The sequence below is a fragment of the Carya illinoinensis genome, chromosome 11 (assembly GCF_018687715.1).
Source record: "Carya illinoinensis cultivar Pawnee chromosome 11, C.illinoinensisPawnee_v1, whole genome shotgun sequence".
Taxonomy (NCBI): Eukaryota; Viridiplantae; Streptophyta; class Magnoliopsida; order Fagales; family Juglandaceae; genus Carya; species Carya illinoinensis.
The window spans coordinates 18,300,260-18,312,837 of record NC_056762.1 but is presented as its reverse complement, the minus strand read 5'-3'; the positions used below and the strand labels follow the sequence as shown (position 1 = coordinate 18,312,837).

The 12,578-nt window shown below is 52.4% G+C and overlaps 41 non-coding genes across 41 annotated transcripts; all 41 read right to left on the bottom strand.

The window, feature by feature from the left end:
- Nucleotides 1–118: 118 nt before the first annotated feature.
- Nucleotides 119–237, bottom strand: LOC122287173. The gene has a single exon (XR_006234477.1). It is a non-coding gene; the product is annotated as a 5S ribosomal RNA (ribosomal RNA).
- A 189-nt stretch (nucleotides 238–426) lies between these two features.
- Nucleotides 427–545, bottom strand: LOC122283973. Its single transcript, XR_006231353.1, has one exon. It is a non-coding gene; the product is annotated as a 5S ribosomal RNA (ribosomal RNA).
- Nucleotides 546–734: 189 nt separating this feature from the next.
- On the bottom strand, nucleotides 735–853 carry LOC122283961. The gene has a single exon (XR_006231341.1). It is a non-coding gene; the product is annotated as a 5S ribosomal RNA (ribosomal RNA).
- Nucleotides 854–1,042: 189 nt separating this feature from the next.
- Nucleotides 1,043–1,161, bottom strand: LOC122283950. Its single transcript, XR_006231330.1, has one exon. It is a non-coding gene; the product is annotated as a 5S ribosomal RNA (ribosomal RNA).
- Nucleotides 1,162–1,339: 178 nt separating this feature from the next.
- LOC122283938 lies at nucleotides 1,340–1,458 on the bottom strand. The gene has a single exon (XR_006231319.1). It is a non-coding gene; the product is annotated as a 5S ribosomal RNA (ribosomal RNA).
- Nucleotides 1,459–1,647: 189 nt separating this feature from the next.
- LOC122283925 lies at nucleotides 1,648–1,766 on the bottom strand. The gene has a single exon (XR_006231308.1). It is a non-coding gene; the product is annotated as a 5S ribosomal RNA (ribosomal RNA).
- A 178-nt stretch (nucleotides 1,767–1,944) lies between these two features.
- LOC122288667 lies at nucleotides 1,945–2,063 on the bottom strand. The gene has a single exon (XR_006235920.1). It is a non-coding gene; the product is annotated as a 5S ribosomal RNA (ribosomal RNA).
- A 189-nt stretch (nucleotides 2,064–2,252) lies between these two features.
- On the bottom strand, nucleotides 2,253–2,371 carry LOC122283913. Its single transcript, XR_006231297.1, has one exon. It is a non-coding gene; the product is annotated as a 5S ribosomal RNA (ribosomal RNA).
- Nucleotides 2,372–2,549: 178 nt separating this feature from the next.
- On the bottom strand, nucleotides 2,550–2,668 carry LOC122288666. The gene has a single exon (XR_006235919.1). It is a non-coding gene; the product is annotated as a 5S ribosomal RNA (ribosomal RNA).
- Nucleotides 2,669–2,857: 189 nt separating this feature from the next.
- Nucleotides 2,858–2,976, bottom strand: LOC122283902. The gene has a single exon (XR_006231286.1). It is a non-coding gene; the product is annotated as a 5S ribosomal RNA (ribosomal RNA).
- Nucleotides 2,977–3,165: 189 nt separating this feature from the next.
- Nucleotides 3,166–3,284, bottom strand: LOC122283890. The gene has a single exon (XR_006231275.1). It is a non-coding gene; the product is annotated as a 5S ribosomal RNA (ribosomal RNA).
- A 178-nt stretch (nucleotides 3,285–3,462) lies between these two features.
- On the bottom strand, nucleotides 3,463–3,581 carry LOC122283078. The gene has a single exon (XR_006230562.1). It is a non-coding gene; the product is annotated as a 5S ribosomal RNA (ribosomal RNA).
- Nucleotides 3,582–3,770: 189 nt separating this feature from the next.
- On the bottom strand, nucleotides 3,771–3,889 carry LOC122288108. Its single transcript, XR_006235382.1, has one exon. It is a non-coding gene; the product is annotated as a 5S ribosomal RNA (ribosomal RNA).
- Nucleotides 3,890–4,067: 178 nt separating this feature from the next.
- LOC122283878 lies at nucleotides 4,068–4,186 on the bottom strand. Its single transcript, XR_006231264.1, has one exon. It is a non-coding gene; the product is annotated as a 5S ribosomal RNA (ribosomal RNA).
- A 178-nt stretch (nucleotides 4,187–4,364) lies between these two features.
- On the bottom strand, nucleotides 4,365–4,483 carry LOC122283048. The gene has a single exon (XR_006230533.1). It is a non-coding gene; the product is annotated as a 5S ribosomal RNA (ribosomal RNA).
- A 189-nt stretch (nucleotides 4,484–4,672) lies between these two features.
- Nucleotides 4,673–4,791, bottom strand: LOC122283231. The gene has a single exon (XR_006230707.1). It is a non-coding gene; the product is annotated as a 5S ribosomal RNA (ribosomal RNA).
- A 189-nt stretch (nucleotides 4,792–4,980) lies between these two features.
- LOC122288107 lies at nucleotides 4,981–5,099 on the bottom strand. The gene has a single exon (XR_006235381.1). It is a non-coding gene; the product is annotated as a 5S ribosomal RNA (ribosomal RNA).
- Nucleotides 5,100–5,287: 188 nt separating this feature from the next.
- On the bottom strand, nucleotides 5,288–5,406 carry LOC122287963. The gene has a single exon (XR_006235243.1). It is a non-coding gene; the product is annotated as a 5S ribosomal RNA (ribosomal RNA).
- A 178-nt stretch (nucleotides 5,407–5,584) lies between these two features.
- LOC122283867 lies at nucleotides 5,585–5,703 on the bottom strand. Its single transcript, XR_006231253.1, has one exon. It is a non-coding gene; the product is annotated as a 5S ribosomal RNA (ribosomal RNA).
- A 179-nt stretch (nucleotides 5,704–5,882) lies between these two features.
- Nucleotides 5,883–6,001, bottom strand: LOC122287172. Its single transcript, XR_006234476.1, has one exon. It is a non-coding gene; the product is annotated as a 5S ribosomal RNA (ribosomal RNA).
- Nucleotides 6,002–6,190: 189 nt separating this feature from the next.
- LOC122283855 lies at nucleotides 6,191–6,309 on the bottom strand. Its single transcript, XR_006231242.1, has one exon. It is a non-coding gene; the product is annotated as a 5S ribosomal RNA (ribosomal RNA).
- Nucleotides 6,310–6,498: 189 nt separating this feature from the next.
- LOC122283843 lies at nucleotides 6,499–6,617 on the bottom strand. The gene has a single exon (XR_006231230.1). It is a non-coding gene; the product is annotated as a 5S ribosomal RNA (ribosomal RNA).
- A 189-nt stretch (nucleotides 6,618–6,806) lies between these two features.
- On the bottom strand, nucleotides 6,807–6,925 carry LOC122283831. Its single transcript, XR_006231219.1, has one exon. It is a non-coding gene; the product is annotated as a 5S ribosomal RNA (ribosomal RNA).
- Nucleotides 6,926–7,103: 178 nt separating this feature from the next.
- Nucleotides 7,104–7,222, bottom strand: LOC122283819. Its single transcript, XR_006231208.1, has one exon. It is a non-coding gene; the product is annotated as a 5S ribosomal RNA (ribosomal RNA).
- Nucleotides 7,223–7,411: 189 nt separating this feature from the next.
- On the bottom strand, nucleotides 7,412–7,530 carry LOC122283807. Its single transcript, XR_006231197.1, has one exon. It is a non-coding gene; the product is annotated as a 5S ribosomal RNA (ribosomal RNA).
- Nucleotides 7,531–7,708: 178 nt separating this feature from the next.
- On the bottom strand, nucleotides 7,709–7,827 carry LOC122288665. Its single transcript, XR_006235918.1, has one exon. It is a non-coding gene; the product is annotated as a 5S ribosomal RNA (ribosomal RNA).
- A 189-nt stretch (nucleotides 7,828–8,016) lies between these two features.
- LOC122283796 lies at nucleotides 8,017–8,135 on the bottom strand. The gene has a single exon (XR_006231186.1). It is a non-coding gene; the product is annotated as a 5S ribosomal RNA (ribosomal RNA).
- Nucleotides 8,136–8,324: 189 nt separating this feature from the next.
- On the bottom strand, nucleotides 8,325–8,443 carry LOC122283230. The gene has a single exon (XR_006230706.1). It is a non-coding gene; the product is annotated as a 5S ribosomal RNA (ribosomal RNA).
- A 189-nt stretch (nucleotides 8,444–8,632) lies between these two features.
- LOC122288106 lies at nucleotides 8,633–8,751 on the bottom strand. The gene has a single exon (XR_006235380.1). It is a non-coding gene; the product is annotated as a 5S ribosomal RNA (ribosomal RNA).
- Nucleotides 8,752–8,939: 188 nt separating this feature from the next.
- Nucleotides 8,940–9,058, bottom strand: LOC122287962. The gene has a single exon (XR_006235242.1). It is a non-coding gene; the product is annotated as a 5S ribosomal RNA (ribosomal RNA).
- Nucleotides 9,059–9,236: 178 nt separating this feature from the next.
- Nucleotides 9,237–9,355, bottom strand: LOC122288185. Its single transcript, XR_006235454.1, has one exon. It is a non-coding gene; the product is annotated as a 5S ribosomal RNA (ribosomal RNA).
- Nucleotides 9,356–9,533: 178 nt separating this feature from the next.
- Nucleotides 9,534–9,652, bottom strand: LOC122287170. Its single transcript, XR_006234475.1, has one exon. It is a non-coding gene; the product is annotated as a 5S ribosomal RNA (ribosomal RNA).
- Nucleotides 9,653–9,841: 189 nt separating this feature from the next.
- LOC122283784 lies at nucleotides 9,842–9,960 on the bottom strand. Its single transcript, XR_006231175.1, has one exon. It is a non-coding gene; the product is annotated as a 5S ribosomal RNA (ribosomal RNA).
- Nucleotides 9,961–10,149: 189 nt separating this feature from the next.
- LOC122283772 lies at nucleotides 10,150–10,268 on the bottom strand. The gene has a single exon (XR_006231164.1). It is a non-coding gene; the product is annotated as a 5S ribosomal RNA (ribosomal RNA).
- Nucleotides 10,269–10,457: 189 nt separating this feature from the next.
- LOC122283761 lies at nucleotides 10,458–10,576 on the bottom strand. The gene has a single exon (XR_006231153.1). It is a non-coding gene; the product is annotated as a 5S ribosomal RNA (ribosomal RNA).
- A 178-nt stretch (nucleotides 10,577–10,754) lies between these two features.
- On the bottom strand, nucleotides 10,755–10,873 carry LOC122283749. Its single transcript, XR_006231142.1, has one exon. It is a non-coding gene; the product is annotated as a 5S ribosomal RNA (ribosomal RNA).
- A 178-nt stretch (nucleotides 10,874–11,051) lies between these two features.
- LOC122288664 lies at nucleotides 11,052–11,170 on the bottom strand. Its single transcript, XR_006235917.1, has one exon. It is a non-coding gene; the product is annotated as a 5S ribosomal RNA (ribosomal RNA).
- Nucleotides 11,171–11,359: 189 nt separating this feature from the next.
- On the bottom strand, nucleotides 11,360–11,478 carry LOC122283738. The gene has a single exon (XR_006231131.1). It is a non-coding gene; the product is annotated as a 5S ribosomal RNA (ribosomal RNA).
- A 189-nt stretch (nucleotides 11,479–11,667) lies between these two features.
- Nucleotides 11,668–11,786, bottom strand: LOC122283725. The gene has a single exon (XR_006231119.1). It is a non-coding gene; the product is annotated as a 5S ribosomal RNA (ribosomal RNA).
- A 178-nt stretch (nucleotides 11,787–11,964) lies between these two features.
- LOC122283077 lies at nucleotides 11,965–12,083 on the bottom strand. Its single transcript, XR_006230561.1, has one exon. It is a non-coding gene; the product is annotated as a 5S ribosomal RNA (ribosomal RNA).
- A 188-nt stretch (nucleotides 12,084–12,271) lies between these two features.
- Nucleotides 12,272–12,390, bottom strand: LOC122283714. Its single transcript, XR_006231108.1, has one exon. It is a non-coding gene; the product is annotated as a 5S ribosomal RNA (ribosomal RNA).
- Between the last annotated feature and the right edge of the window lie 188 nt (nucleotides 12,391–12,578).

The window sequence follows — 12,578 nt, the reverse complement described above, 5'->3', positions numbered from 1 at the left end:
CCCATGCTAACCGGCGATCTGATCGATAGCGATGGGGTCGGTGCGATTTTCCTAAGAATCCATTGCCCGGTTCTCGTTCCGGTCCATCCGACCGGAAATGCGGTAAAAATAAAAAGGGGGGGTGCAACACGAGGACTTCCCAGGAGGTCACCCATCCTAGTACTACTCTCGCCCAAGCACGCTTAGCTGCGGAGTTCTGATGGGATCCGGTGCATTAGTGCTGGTATGATCGCACCCATCATGCTACCAGCGAAAAACTAATATAATCCTATTATGACCTAGCCGCACCCTGCCTATCTCATGCCAACCGGCGATCTGACCGATACCCATTGCTACGCGATGGGGTCGGTGCGATTTTCCTAAGAATCCATTGCCCGGTTGTCGTTCCGGTCCATCCGACCAGAGATGCGGTAAAAATAAAAAGGAGGGGTGCAACACGAGGACTTCCCAGGAGGTCACCCATCCTAGTACTACTCTCGCCCAAGCACGCTTAACTGCGGAGTTCTGATGGGATCCGGTGCATTAGTGCTGGTATGATCGCACCCATCATGCTACCAGCGAAAAACTAATATAATCCTATTACGACCTAGCCGCACCATGCCTATCCCATGCCAACCGGCGATCTGATCGATACCCATTGCTACGCGATGGGGTCGGTGCGATTTTCCTAAGAATCCATTGCCCGGTTGTCGTTCCGGTCCATCCGACCGGAGATGCGGTAAAAATAAAAAGGGGGGGTGCAACACGAGGACTTCCCAGGAGGTCACCCATCCTAGTACTACTCTCGCCCAAGCACGCTTAACTGCGGAGTTCTGATGGGATCCGGTGCATTAGTGCTGGTATGATCGCACCCATCATGCTACCAGCGAAAAACTAATATAATCCTATTACGACCTAGCCGCACCCTGCCTATCCCATGCCAACCGGCGATCTGATCGATACCCATTGCTACGCGATGGGGTCGGTGCGATTTTCCTAAGAATCCATTGCCCGGTACTCGTTCCGGTCCATCCGACCGGAGATGCGGTAAAAATAAAAAAGGGGGGTGCAACACGAGGACTTCCCAGGAGGTCACCCATCCTAGTACTACTCTCGCCCAAGCACGCTTAACTGCGGAGTTCTGATGGGATCCGGTGCATTAGTGCTGGTATGATCGCACCCATCATGCTACCAGCGAAAAAGTAATATAATCCTATTACGACCTAGCCGCACCCTGCCTATCCCATGCCAACTGGCGATCTGATTGATAGCGATGGGGTCGGTGCGATTTTCCTAAGAATCCATTGCCCGGTTGTCGTTCCGGTCCATCCGACCGGAGATGCGGTAAAAATAAAAAGGGGGGGTGCAACACGAGGACTTCCCAGGAGGTCACCCATCCTAGTACTACTCTCGCCCAAGCACGCTTAACTGCGGAGTTCTGATGGGATCCGGTGCATTAGTGCTGGTATGATCGCACCCATCATGCTACCAGCGAAAAACTAATATAATCCTATTACGACCTAGCCGCACCATGCCTATCCCATGCCAACCGGCGATCTGATCGATACCCATTGCTACGCGATGGGGTCGGTGCGATTTTCCTAAGAATCCATTGCCCGGTTGTCGTTCCGGTCCATCCGACCGGAGATGCGGTAAAAATAAAAAGGGGGGGTGCAACACGAGGACTTCCCAGGAGGTCACCCATCCTAGTACTACTCTCGCCCAAGCACGCTTAACTGCGGAGTTCTGATGGGATCCGGTGCATTAGTGCTGGTATGATCGCACCCATCATGCTACCAGCGAAAAACTAATATAATCCTATTACGACCTAGCCGCACCCTGCCTATCCCATGCCAACTGGCGATCTGATTGATAGCGATGGGGTCGGTGCGATTTTCCTAAGAATCCATTGCCCGGTTGTCGTTCCAGTCCATCCGAACGGAGATGCGGTAAAAATAAAAAGGGGGGGTGCAACACGAGGACTTCCCAGGAGGTCACCCATCCTAGTACTACTCTCGCCGAAGCACGCTTAACTGCGGAGTTCTGATGGGATCCGGTGCATTAGTGCTGGTATGATCGCACCCATCATGCTACCAGCGAAAAACTAATATAATCCTATTACGACCTAGCCGCACCATGCCTATCCCATGCCAACCGGCGATCTGATCGATACCCATTGCTACGCGATGGGGTCGGTGCGATTTTCCTAAGAATCCATTGCCCGGTTGTCGTTCCGGTCCATCCGACCGGAGATGCGGTAAAAATAAAAAGGGGGGGTGCAACACGAGGACTTCCCAGGAGGTCACCCATCCTAGTACTACTCTCGCCCAAGCACGCTTAACTGCGGAGTTCTGATGGGATCCGGTGCATTAGTGCTGGTATGATCGCACCCATCATGCTACCAGCGAAAAACTAATATAATCCTATTACGACCTAGCCGCACCCTGCCTATCCCATGCCAACTGGCGATCTGATTGATAGCGATGGGGTCGGTGCGATTTTCCTAAGAATCCATTGCCCGGTTGTCGTTCCAGTCCATCCGAACGGAGATGCGGTAAAAATAAAAAGGGGGGGTGCAACACGAGGACTTCCCAGGAGGTCACCCATCCTAGTACTACTCTCGCCGAAGCACGCTTAACTGCGGAGTTCTGATGGGATCCGGTGCATTAGTGCTGGTATGATCGCACCCATCATGCTACCAGCGAAAAACTAATATAATCCTATTACGACCTAGCCGCACCATGCCTATCCCATGCCAACCGGCGATCTGATCGATACCCATTGCTACGCGATGGGGTCGGTGCGATTTTCCTAAGAATCCATTGCCCGGTTGTCGTTCCGGTCCATCCGACCGGATATGCGGTAAAAATAAAAAGGGGGGGTGCAACACGAGGACTTCCCAGGAGGTCACCCATCCTAGTACTACTCTCGCCCAAGCACGCTTAACTGCGGAGTTCTGATGGGATCCGGTGCATTAGTGCTGGTATGATCGCACCCATCATGCTACCAGCGAAAAACTAATATAATCCTATTACGACCTAGCCGCACCCTGCCTATCCCATGCCAACCGGCGATCTGATCGATACCCATTGCTACGCGATGGGGTCGGTGCGATTTTCCTAAGAATCCATTGCCCGGTACTCGTTCCGGTCCATCCGACCGGAGATGCGGTAAAAATAAAAACGGGGGGTGCAACACGAGGACTTCCCAGGAGGTCACCCATCCTAGTACTACTCTCGCCCAAGCACGCTTAACTGCGGAGTTCTGATGGGATCCGGTGCATTAGTGCTGGTATGATCGCACCCATCATGCTACCAGCGAAAAACTAATATAATCCTATTACGACCTAGCCGCACCCTGCCTATCCCATGCCAACTGGCGATCTGATTGATAGCGATGGGGTCGGTGCGATTTTCCTAAGAATCCATTGCCCGGTTGTCGTTCCGGTCCATCCGACCGGAGATGCGGTAAAAATAAAAAGGGGGGGTGCAACACGAGGACTTCCCAGGAGGTCACCCATCCTAGTACTACTCTCGCCCAAGCACGCTTAACTGCAGAGTTCTGATGGGATCCGGTGCATTAGTGATGGTATGATCGCACCCATCATGCTACCAGCGAAAAACTAATATAATCCTATTATGACCTAGCCGCACCCTGCCTATCTCATGCCAACCGGCGATCTGACCGATACCCATTGCTACGCGATGGGGTTGGTGCGATTTTCCTAAAAATCCATTCCCTGGTTCTCGTTCCAGTCGATCCGACCAGAGATGCGGTAAAAACTAAAAGGGGGGGTGCAACACGAGGACTTCCCAGGAGGTCACCCATCCTAGTACTACTCTCACCCAAGCACGCTTAGCTGCGGAGTTCTGATGGGATCCGGTGCATTAGTGCTGGTATGATCGCACCCATCATGCTACCAGCGAAAAACTAATATAATCCTATTATGACCTAGCCGCACCCTGCCTATCCCATGCTAACCGGCGATCTGATCGATAGCGATGGGGTCGGTGCGATTTTCCTAAGAATCCATTGCCCGGTTCTCGTTCCGGTCCATCCGACCGGAGATGCGGTAAAAATAAAAAGGGGGGGTGCAACACGAGGACTTCCCAGGAGGTCACCCATCCTAGTACTACTCTCGCCCAAGCACGCTTAACTGCGGAGTTCTGATGGGATCCGGTGCATTAGTGCTGGTATGATCGCACCCATCATGCTACCAGCGAAAAACTAATATAATCCTATTATGACCTAGCCGCACCCTGCCTATCCCATGCTAACCGGCGATCTGATCGATAGCGATGGGGTCGGTGTGATTTTCCTAAGAATCCATTGCCCGGTTCTCGTTCCGGTCCATCCGACCGGAGATGCGGTAAAAATAAAAAGGGGGGGTGCAACACGAGGACTTCCCAGGAGGTAACCCATCCTAGTACTACTCTCGCCCAAGCACGCTTGACTGCGGAGTTCTGATGGGATCTGGTGCATTAGTGCTGGTATGATCGCACCCATCATGCTACTAGTGAAAAACTCATATAATCCTATTACGACATAGCCGCACCCTGCCTATCTCATGCCAACCGGCGATCTGACCGATACCCATTGCTACGTGATGGGGTCGGTGCGATTTTCCCAAAAATCCATTCCCTGGTTCTCGTTCCGGTCCATCCGACCAGAGATGCGGTAAAAATTAAAAGGGGGGGTGCAACACGAGGACTTCCCAGGAGGTCACCCATCCTAGTACTACTCTCGCCCAAGCACGCTTAACTGCGGAGTTATGCTGGGATCCGGTGCATTAGTGCTGGTATGATCGCACCCATCATGCTACCAGCGAAAAACTAATATAATCCTATTATGACCTAGCCGCACCCTGCCTATCTCATGCCAACCGGCGATCTGACCGATACCCATTGCTACGCGATGGGGTTGGTGCGATTTTCCTAAAAATCCATTCCCTGGTTCTCGTTCCAGTCGATCCGACCAGAGATGCGGTAAAAACTAAAAGGGGGGGTGCAACACGAGGACTTCCCAGGAGGTCACCCATCCTAGTACTACTCTCACCCAAGCACGCTTAGCTGCGGAGTTCTGATGGGATCCGGTGCATTAGTGCTGGTATGATCGCACCCATCATGCTACCAGCGAAAAACTAATATAATCCTATTATGACCTAGCCGCACCCTGCCTATCCCATGCCAACCGGCGATCTGACCGATACCCATTGCTACACGATGGGGTTGGTGCGATTTTCCTAAAAATCCATTGCCTGGTTCTCGTTCCGGTCCATCCGACCAGAGATGCGGTAAAAATAAAAAGGGGGCTGCAACACGAGGACTTCCCAGGAGGTCACCCATCCTAGTACTACTCTCGCCCAAGCACGCTTAACTGCGGAGTTCTGATGGGATCCGGTGCATTAGTGCTGGTATGATCGCACCCATCATGCTACCAGCGAAAAACTAATATAATTCTATTATGACCTAGCCGCACCCTGCCTATCCCATGCTAACCGGCGATCTGATCGATAGCGATGGGGTCGGTGCGATTTTCCTAAGAATCCATTGCCCGGTTCTCGTTCCGGTCCATCCGACCGGAAATGCGGTAAAAATAAAAAGGGGGGGTGCAACACGAGGACTTCCCAGGAGGTCACCCATCCTAGTACTACTCTCGCCCAAGCACGCTTAACTGCGGAGTTCTGATGGGATCCGGTGCATTAGTGCTGGTATGATCGCACCCATCATGCTACCAGCGAAAAACTAATATAATCCTATTATGACCTAGCCGCACCCTGCCTATCCCATGCTAACCGGCGATCTGATCGATAGCGATGGGGTCGGTGCGATTTTCCTAAGAATCCATTGCCCGGTTCTCGTTCCGGTCCATCCGACCGGAAATGCGGTAAAAATAAAAAGGGGGGGGTGCAACACGAGGACTTCCCAGGAGGTCACCCATCCTAGTACTACTCTCGCCCAAGCACGCTTAGCTGCGGAGTTCTGATGGGATCCGGTGCATTAGTGCTGGTATGATCGCACCCATCATGCTACCAGCGAAAAACTAATATAATCCTATTATGACCTAGCCGCACCCTGCCTATCTCATGCCAACCGGCGATCTGACCGATACCCATTGCTACGCGATGGGGTCGGTGCGATTTTCCTAAGAATCCATTGCCCGGTTGTCGTTCCGGTCCATCCGACCAGAGATGCGGTAAAAATAAAAAGGAGGGGTGCAACACGAGGACTTCCCAGGAGGTCACCCATCCTAGTACTACTCTCGCCCAAGCACGCTTAACTGCGGAGTTCTGATGGGATCCGGTGCATTAGTGCTGGTATGATCGCACCCATCATGCTACCAGCGAAAAACTAATATAATCCTATTACGACCTAGCCGCACCATGCCTATCCCATGCCAACCGGCGATCTGATCGATACCCATTGCTACGCGATGGGGTCGGTGCGATTTTCCTAAGAATCCATTGCCCGGTTGTCGTTCCGGTCCATCCGACCGGAGATGCGGTAAAAATAAAAAGGGGGGGTGCAACACGAGGACTTCCCAGGAGGTCACCCATCCTAGTACTACTCTCGCCCAAGCACGCTTAACTGCGGAGTTCTGATGGGATCCGGTGCATTAGTGCTGGTATGATCGCACCCATCATGCTACCAGCGAAAAACTAATATAATCCTATTACGACCTAGCCGCACCCTGCCTATCCCATGCCAACCGGCGATCTGATCGATACCCATCGCTACGCGATGGGGTCGGTGCGATTTTCCTAAGAATCCATTGCCCGGTACTCGTTCCGGTCCATCCGACCGGAGATGCGGTAAAAATAAAAAAGGGGGGTGCAACACGAGGACTTCCCAGGAGGTCACCCATCCTAGTACTACTCTCGCCCAAGCACGCTTAACTGCGGAGTTCTGATGGGATCCGGTGCATTAGTGCTGGTATGATCGCACCCATCATGCTACCAGCGAAAAAGTAATATAATCCTATTACGACCTAGCCGCACCCTGCCTATCCCATGCCAACTGGCGATCTGATTGATAGCGATGGGGTCGGTGCGATTTTCCTAAGAATCCATTGCCCGGTTGTCGTTCCGGTCCATCCGACCGGAGATGCGGTAAAAATAAAAAGGGGGGGTGCAACACGAGGACTTCCCAGGAGGTCACCCATCCTAGTACTACTCTCGCCCAAGCACGCTTAACTGCGGAGTTCTGATGGGATCCGGTGCATTAGTGCTGGTATGATCGCACCCATCATGCTACCAGCGAAAAACTAATATAATCCTATTACGACCTAGCCGCACCATGCCTATCCCATGCCAACCGGCGATCTGATCGATACCCATTGCTACGCGATGGGGTCGGTGCGATTTTCCTAAGAATCCATTGCCCGGTTGTCGTTCCGGTCCATCCGACCGGAGATGCGGTAAAAATAAAAAGGGGGGGTGCAACACGAGGACTTCCCAGGAGGTCACCCATCCTAGTACTACTCTCGCCCAAGCACGCTTAACTGCGGAGTTCTGATGGGATCCGGTGCATTAGTGCTGGTATGATCGCACCCATCATGCTACCAGCGAAAAACTAATATAATCCTATTACGACCTAGCCGCACCCTGCCTATCCCATGCCAACTGGCGATCTGATTGATAGCGATGGGGTCGGTGCGATTTTCCTAAGAATCCATTGCCCGGTTGTCGTTCCGGTCCATCCGAACGGAGATGCGGTAAAAATAAAAAGGGGGGGTGCAACACGAGGACTTCCCAGGAGGTCACCCATCCTAGTACTACTCTCGCCGAAGCACGCTTAACTGCGGAGTTCTGATGGGATCCGGTGCATTAGTGCTGGTATGATCGCACCCATCATGCTACCAGCGAAAAACTAATATAATCCTATTAAGACCTAGCCGCACCATGCCTATCCCATGCCAACCGGCGATCTGATCGATACCCATTGCTACGCGATGGGGTCGGTGCGATTTTCCTAAGAATCCATTGCCCGGTTGTCGTTCCGGTCCATCCGACCGGATATGCGGTAAAAATAAAAAGGGGGGGTGCAACACGAGGACTTCCCAGGAGGTCACCCATCCTAGTACTACTCTCGCCCAAGCACGCTTAACTGCGGAGTTCTGATGGGATCCGGTGCATTAGTGCTGGTATGATCGCACCCATCATGCTACCAGCGAAAAACTAATATAATCCTATTACGACCTAGCCGCACCCTGCCTATCCCATGCCAACCGGCGATCTGATCGATACCCATTGCTACGCGATGGGGTCGGTGCGATTTTCCTAAGAATCCATTGCCCGGTACTCGTTCCGGTCCATCCGACCGGAGATGCGGTAAAAATAAAAACGGGGGGTGCAACACGAGGACTTCCCAGGAGGTCACCCATCCTAGTACTACTCTCGCCCAAGCACGCTTAACTGCGGAGTTATGCTGGGATCCGGTGCATTAGTGCTGGTATGATCGCACCCATCATGCTACCAGCGAAAAACTAATATAATCCTATTATGACCTAGCCGCACCCTGCCTATCTCATGCCAACCGGCGATCTGACCGATACCCATTGCTACGCGATGGGGTTGGTGCGATTTTCCTAAAAATCCATTCCCTGGTTCTCGTTCCAGTCGATCCGACCAGAGATGCGGTAAAAACTAAAAGGGGGGGTGCAACACGAGGACTTCCCAGGAGGTCACCCATCCTAGTACTACTCTCACCCAAGCACGCTTAGCTGCGGAGTTCTGATGGGATCCGGTGCATTAGTGCTGGTATGATCGCACCCATCATGCTACCAGCGAAAAACTAATATAATCCTATTATGACCTAGCCGCACCCTGCCTATCCCATGCCAACCGGCGATCTGACCGATACCCATTGCTACACGATGGGGTTGGTGCGATTTTCCTAAAAATCCATTGCCTGGTTCTCGTTCCGGTCCATCCGACCAGAGATGCGGTAAAAATAAAAAGGGGGCTGCAACACGAGGACTTCCCAGGAGGTCACCCATCCTAGTACTACTCTCGCCCAAGCACGCTTAACTGCGGAGTTCTGATGGGATCCGGTGCATTAGTGCTGGTATGATCGCACCCATCATGCTACCAGCGAAAAACTAATATAATTCTATTATGACCTAGCCGCACCCTGCCTATCCCATGCTAACCGGCGATCTGATCGATAGCGATGGGGTCGGTGCGATTTTCCTAAGAATCCATTGCCCGGTTCTCGTTCCGGTCCATCCGACCGGAAATGCGGTAAAAATAAAAAGGGGGGGTGCAACACGAGGACTTCCCAGGAGGTCACCCATCCTAGTACTACTCTCGGCCAAGCACGCTTAACTGCGGAGTTCTGATGGGATCCGGTGCATTAGTGCTGGTATGATCGCACCCATCATGCTACCAGCGAAAAACTAATATAATCCTATTATGACCTAGCCGCACCCTGCCTATCCCATGCTAACCGGCGATCTGATCGATAGCGATGGGGTCGGTGCGATTTTCCTAAGAATCCATTGCCCGGTTCTCGTTCCGGTCCATCCGACCGGAAATGCGGTAAAAATAAAAAGGGGGGGTGCAACACGAGGACTTCCCAGGAGGTCACCCATCCTAGTACTACTCTCGCCCAAGCACGCTTAGCTGCGGAGTTCTGATGGGATCCGGTGCATTAGTGCTGGTATGATCGCACCCATCATGCTACCAGCGAAAAACTAATATAATCCTATTATGACCTAGCCGCACCCTGCCTATCTCATGCCAACCGGCGATCTGACCGATACCCATTGCTACGCGATGGGGTCGGTGCGATTTTCCTAAGAATCCATTGCCCGGTTGTCGTTCCGGTCCATCCGACCAGAGATGCGGTAAAAATAAAAAGGAGGGGTGCAACACGAGGACTTCCCAGGAGGTCACCCATCCTAGTACTACTCTCGCCCAAGCACGCTTAACTGCGGAGTTCTGATGGGATCCGGTGCATTAGTGCTGGTATGATCGCACCCATCATGCTACCAGCGAAAAACTAATATAATCCTATTACGACCTAGCCGCACCATGCCTATCCCATGCCAACCGGCGATCTGATCGATACCCATTGCTACGCGATGGGGTCGGTGCGATTTTCCTAAGAATCCATTGCCCGGTTGTCGTTCCGGTCCATCCGACCGGAGATGCGGTAAAAATAAAAAGGGGGGGTGCAACACGAGGACTTCCCAGGAGGTCACCCATCCTAGTACTACTCTCGCCCAAGCACGCTTAACTGCGGAGTTCTGATGGGATCCGGTGCATTAGTGCTGGTATGATCGCACCCATCATGCTACCAGCGAAAAACTAATATAATCCTATTACGACCTAGCCGCACCCTGCCTATCCCATGCCAACCGGCGATCTGATCGATACCCATCGCTACGCGATGGGGTCGGTGCGATTTTCCTAAGAATCCATTGCCCGGTACTCGTTCCGGTCCATCCGACCGGAGATGCGGTAAAAATAAAAAAGGGGGGTGCAACACGAGGACTTCCCAGGAGGTCACCCATCCTAGTACTACTCTCGCCCAAGCACGCTTAACTGCGGAGTTCTGATGGGATCCGGTGCATTAGTGCTGGTATGATCGCACCCATCATGCTACCAGCGAAAAAGTAATATAATCCTATTACGACCTAGCCGCACCCTGCCTATCCCATGCCAACTGGCGATCTGATTGATAGCGATGGGGTCGGTGCGATTTTCCTAAGAATCCATTGCCCGGTTGTCGTTCCGGTCCATCCGACCGGAGATGCGGTAAAAATAAAAAGGGGGGGTGCAACACGAGGACTTCCCAGGAGGTCACCCATCCTAGTACTACTCTCGCCCAAGCACGCTTAACTGCGGAGTTCTGATGGGATCCGGTGCATTAGTGCTGGTATGATCGCACCCATCATGCTACCAGCGAAAAACTAATATAATCCTATTACGACCTAGCCGCACCCTGCCTATCCCATGCCAACTGGCGATCTGATTGATAGCGATGGGGTCGGTGCGATTTTCCTAAGAATCCATTGCCCGGTTGTCGTTCCGGTCCATCCGAACGGAGATGCGGTAAAAATAAAAAGGGGGGGTGCAACACGAGGACTTCCCAGGAGGTCACCCATCCTAGTACTACTCTCGCCGAAGCACGCTTAACTGCGGAGTTCTGATGGGATCCGGTGCATTAGTGCTGGTATGATCGCACCCATCATGCTACCAGCGAAAAACTAATATAATCCTATTAAGACCTAGCCGCACCATGCCTATCCCATGCCAACCGGCGATCTGATCGATACCCATTGCTACGCGATGGGGTCGGTGCGATTTTCCTAAGAATCCATTGCCCGGTTGTCGTTCCGGTCCATCCGACCGGATATGCGGTAAAAATAAAAAGGGGGGGTGCAACACGAGGACTTCCCAGGAGGTCACCCATCCTAGTACTACTCTCGCCCAAGCACGCTTAACTGCGGAGTTCTGATGGGATCCGGTGCATTAGTGCTGGTATGATCGCACCCATCATGCTACCAGCGAAAAACTAATATAATCCTATTACGACCTAGCCGCACCCTGCCTATCCCATGCCAACCGGCGATCTGATCGATACCCATTGCTACGCGATGGGGTCGGTGCGATTTTCCTAAGAATCCATTGCCCGGTACTCGTTCCGGTCCATCCGACCGGAGATGCGGTAAAAATAAAAACGGGGGGTGCAACACGAGGACTTCCCAGGAGGTCACCCATCCTAGTACTACTCTCGCCCAAGCACGCTTAACTGCGGAGTTCTGATGGGATCCGGTGCATTAGTGCTGGTATGATCGCACCCATCATGCTACCAGCGAAAAACTAATATAATCCTATTACGACCTAGCCGCACCCTGCCTATCCCATGCCAACTGGCGATCTGATTGATAGCGATGGGGTCGGTGCGATTTTCCTAAGAATCCATTGCCCGGTTGTCGTTCCGGTCCATCCGACCGGAGATGCGGTAAAAATAAAAAGGGGGGGTGCAACACGAGGACTTCCCAGGAGGTCACCCATCCTAGTACTACTCTCGCCCAAGCACGCTTAACTGCAGAGTTCTGATGGGATCCGGTGCATTAGTGATGGTATGATCGCACCCATCATGCTACCAGCGAAAAACTAATATAATCCTATTACGACCTAGCCGCACCATGCCTATCCCATGCCAACCGGCGATCTGATCGATACCCATTGCTACGCGATGGGGTCGGTGCGATTTTCTTAAGAATCCATTGCCCGGTTGTCGTTCCGGTCCATCCGACCGGAGATGCGGTAAAAATAAAAAGGGGGGTGCAACACGAGGACTTCCCAGGAGGTCACCCATCCTAGTACTACTCTCGCCCAAGCACGCTTAACTGCGGAGTTCTGATGGGATCCGGTGCATTAGTGCTGGTATGATCGCACCCATCATGCTACCAGCGAAAAACTAATATAATCCTATTACGACCTAGCCGCACCATGCCTATCCCATGCCAACCGGCGATCTGATCGATACCCATTGCTACGCGATGGGGTCGGTGCGATTTTCTTAAGAATCCATTGCCCGGTTGTCGTTCCGGTCCATCCGACCGGAGATGCGGTAAAAATAAAAAGG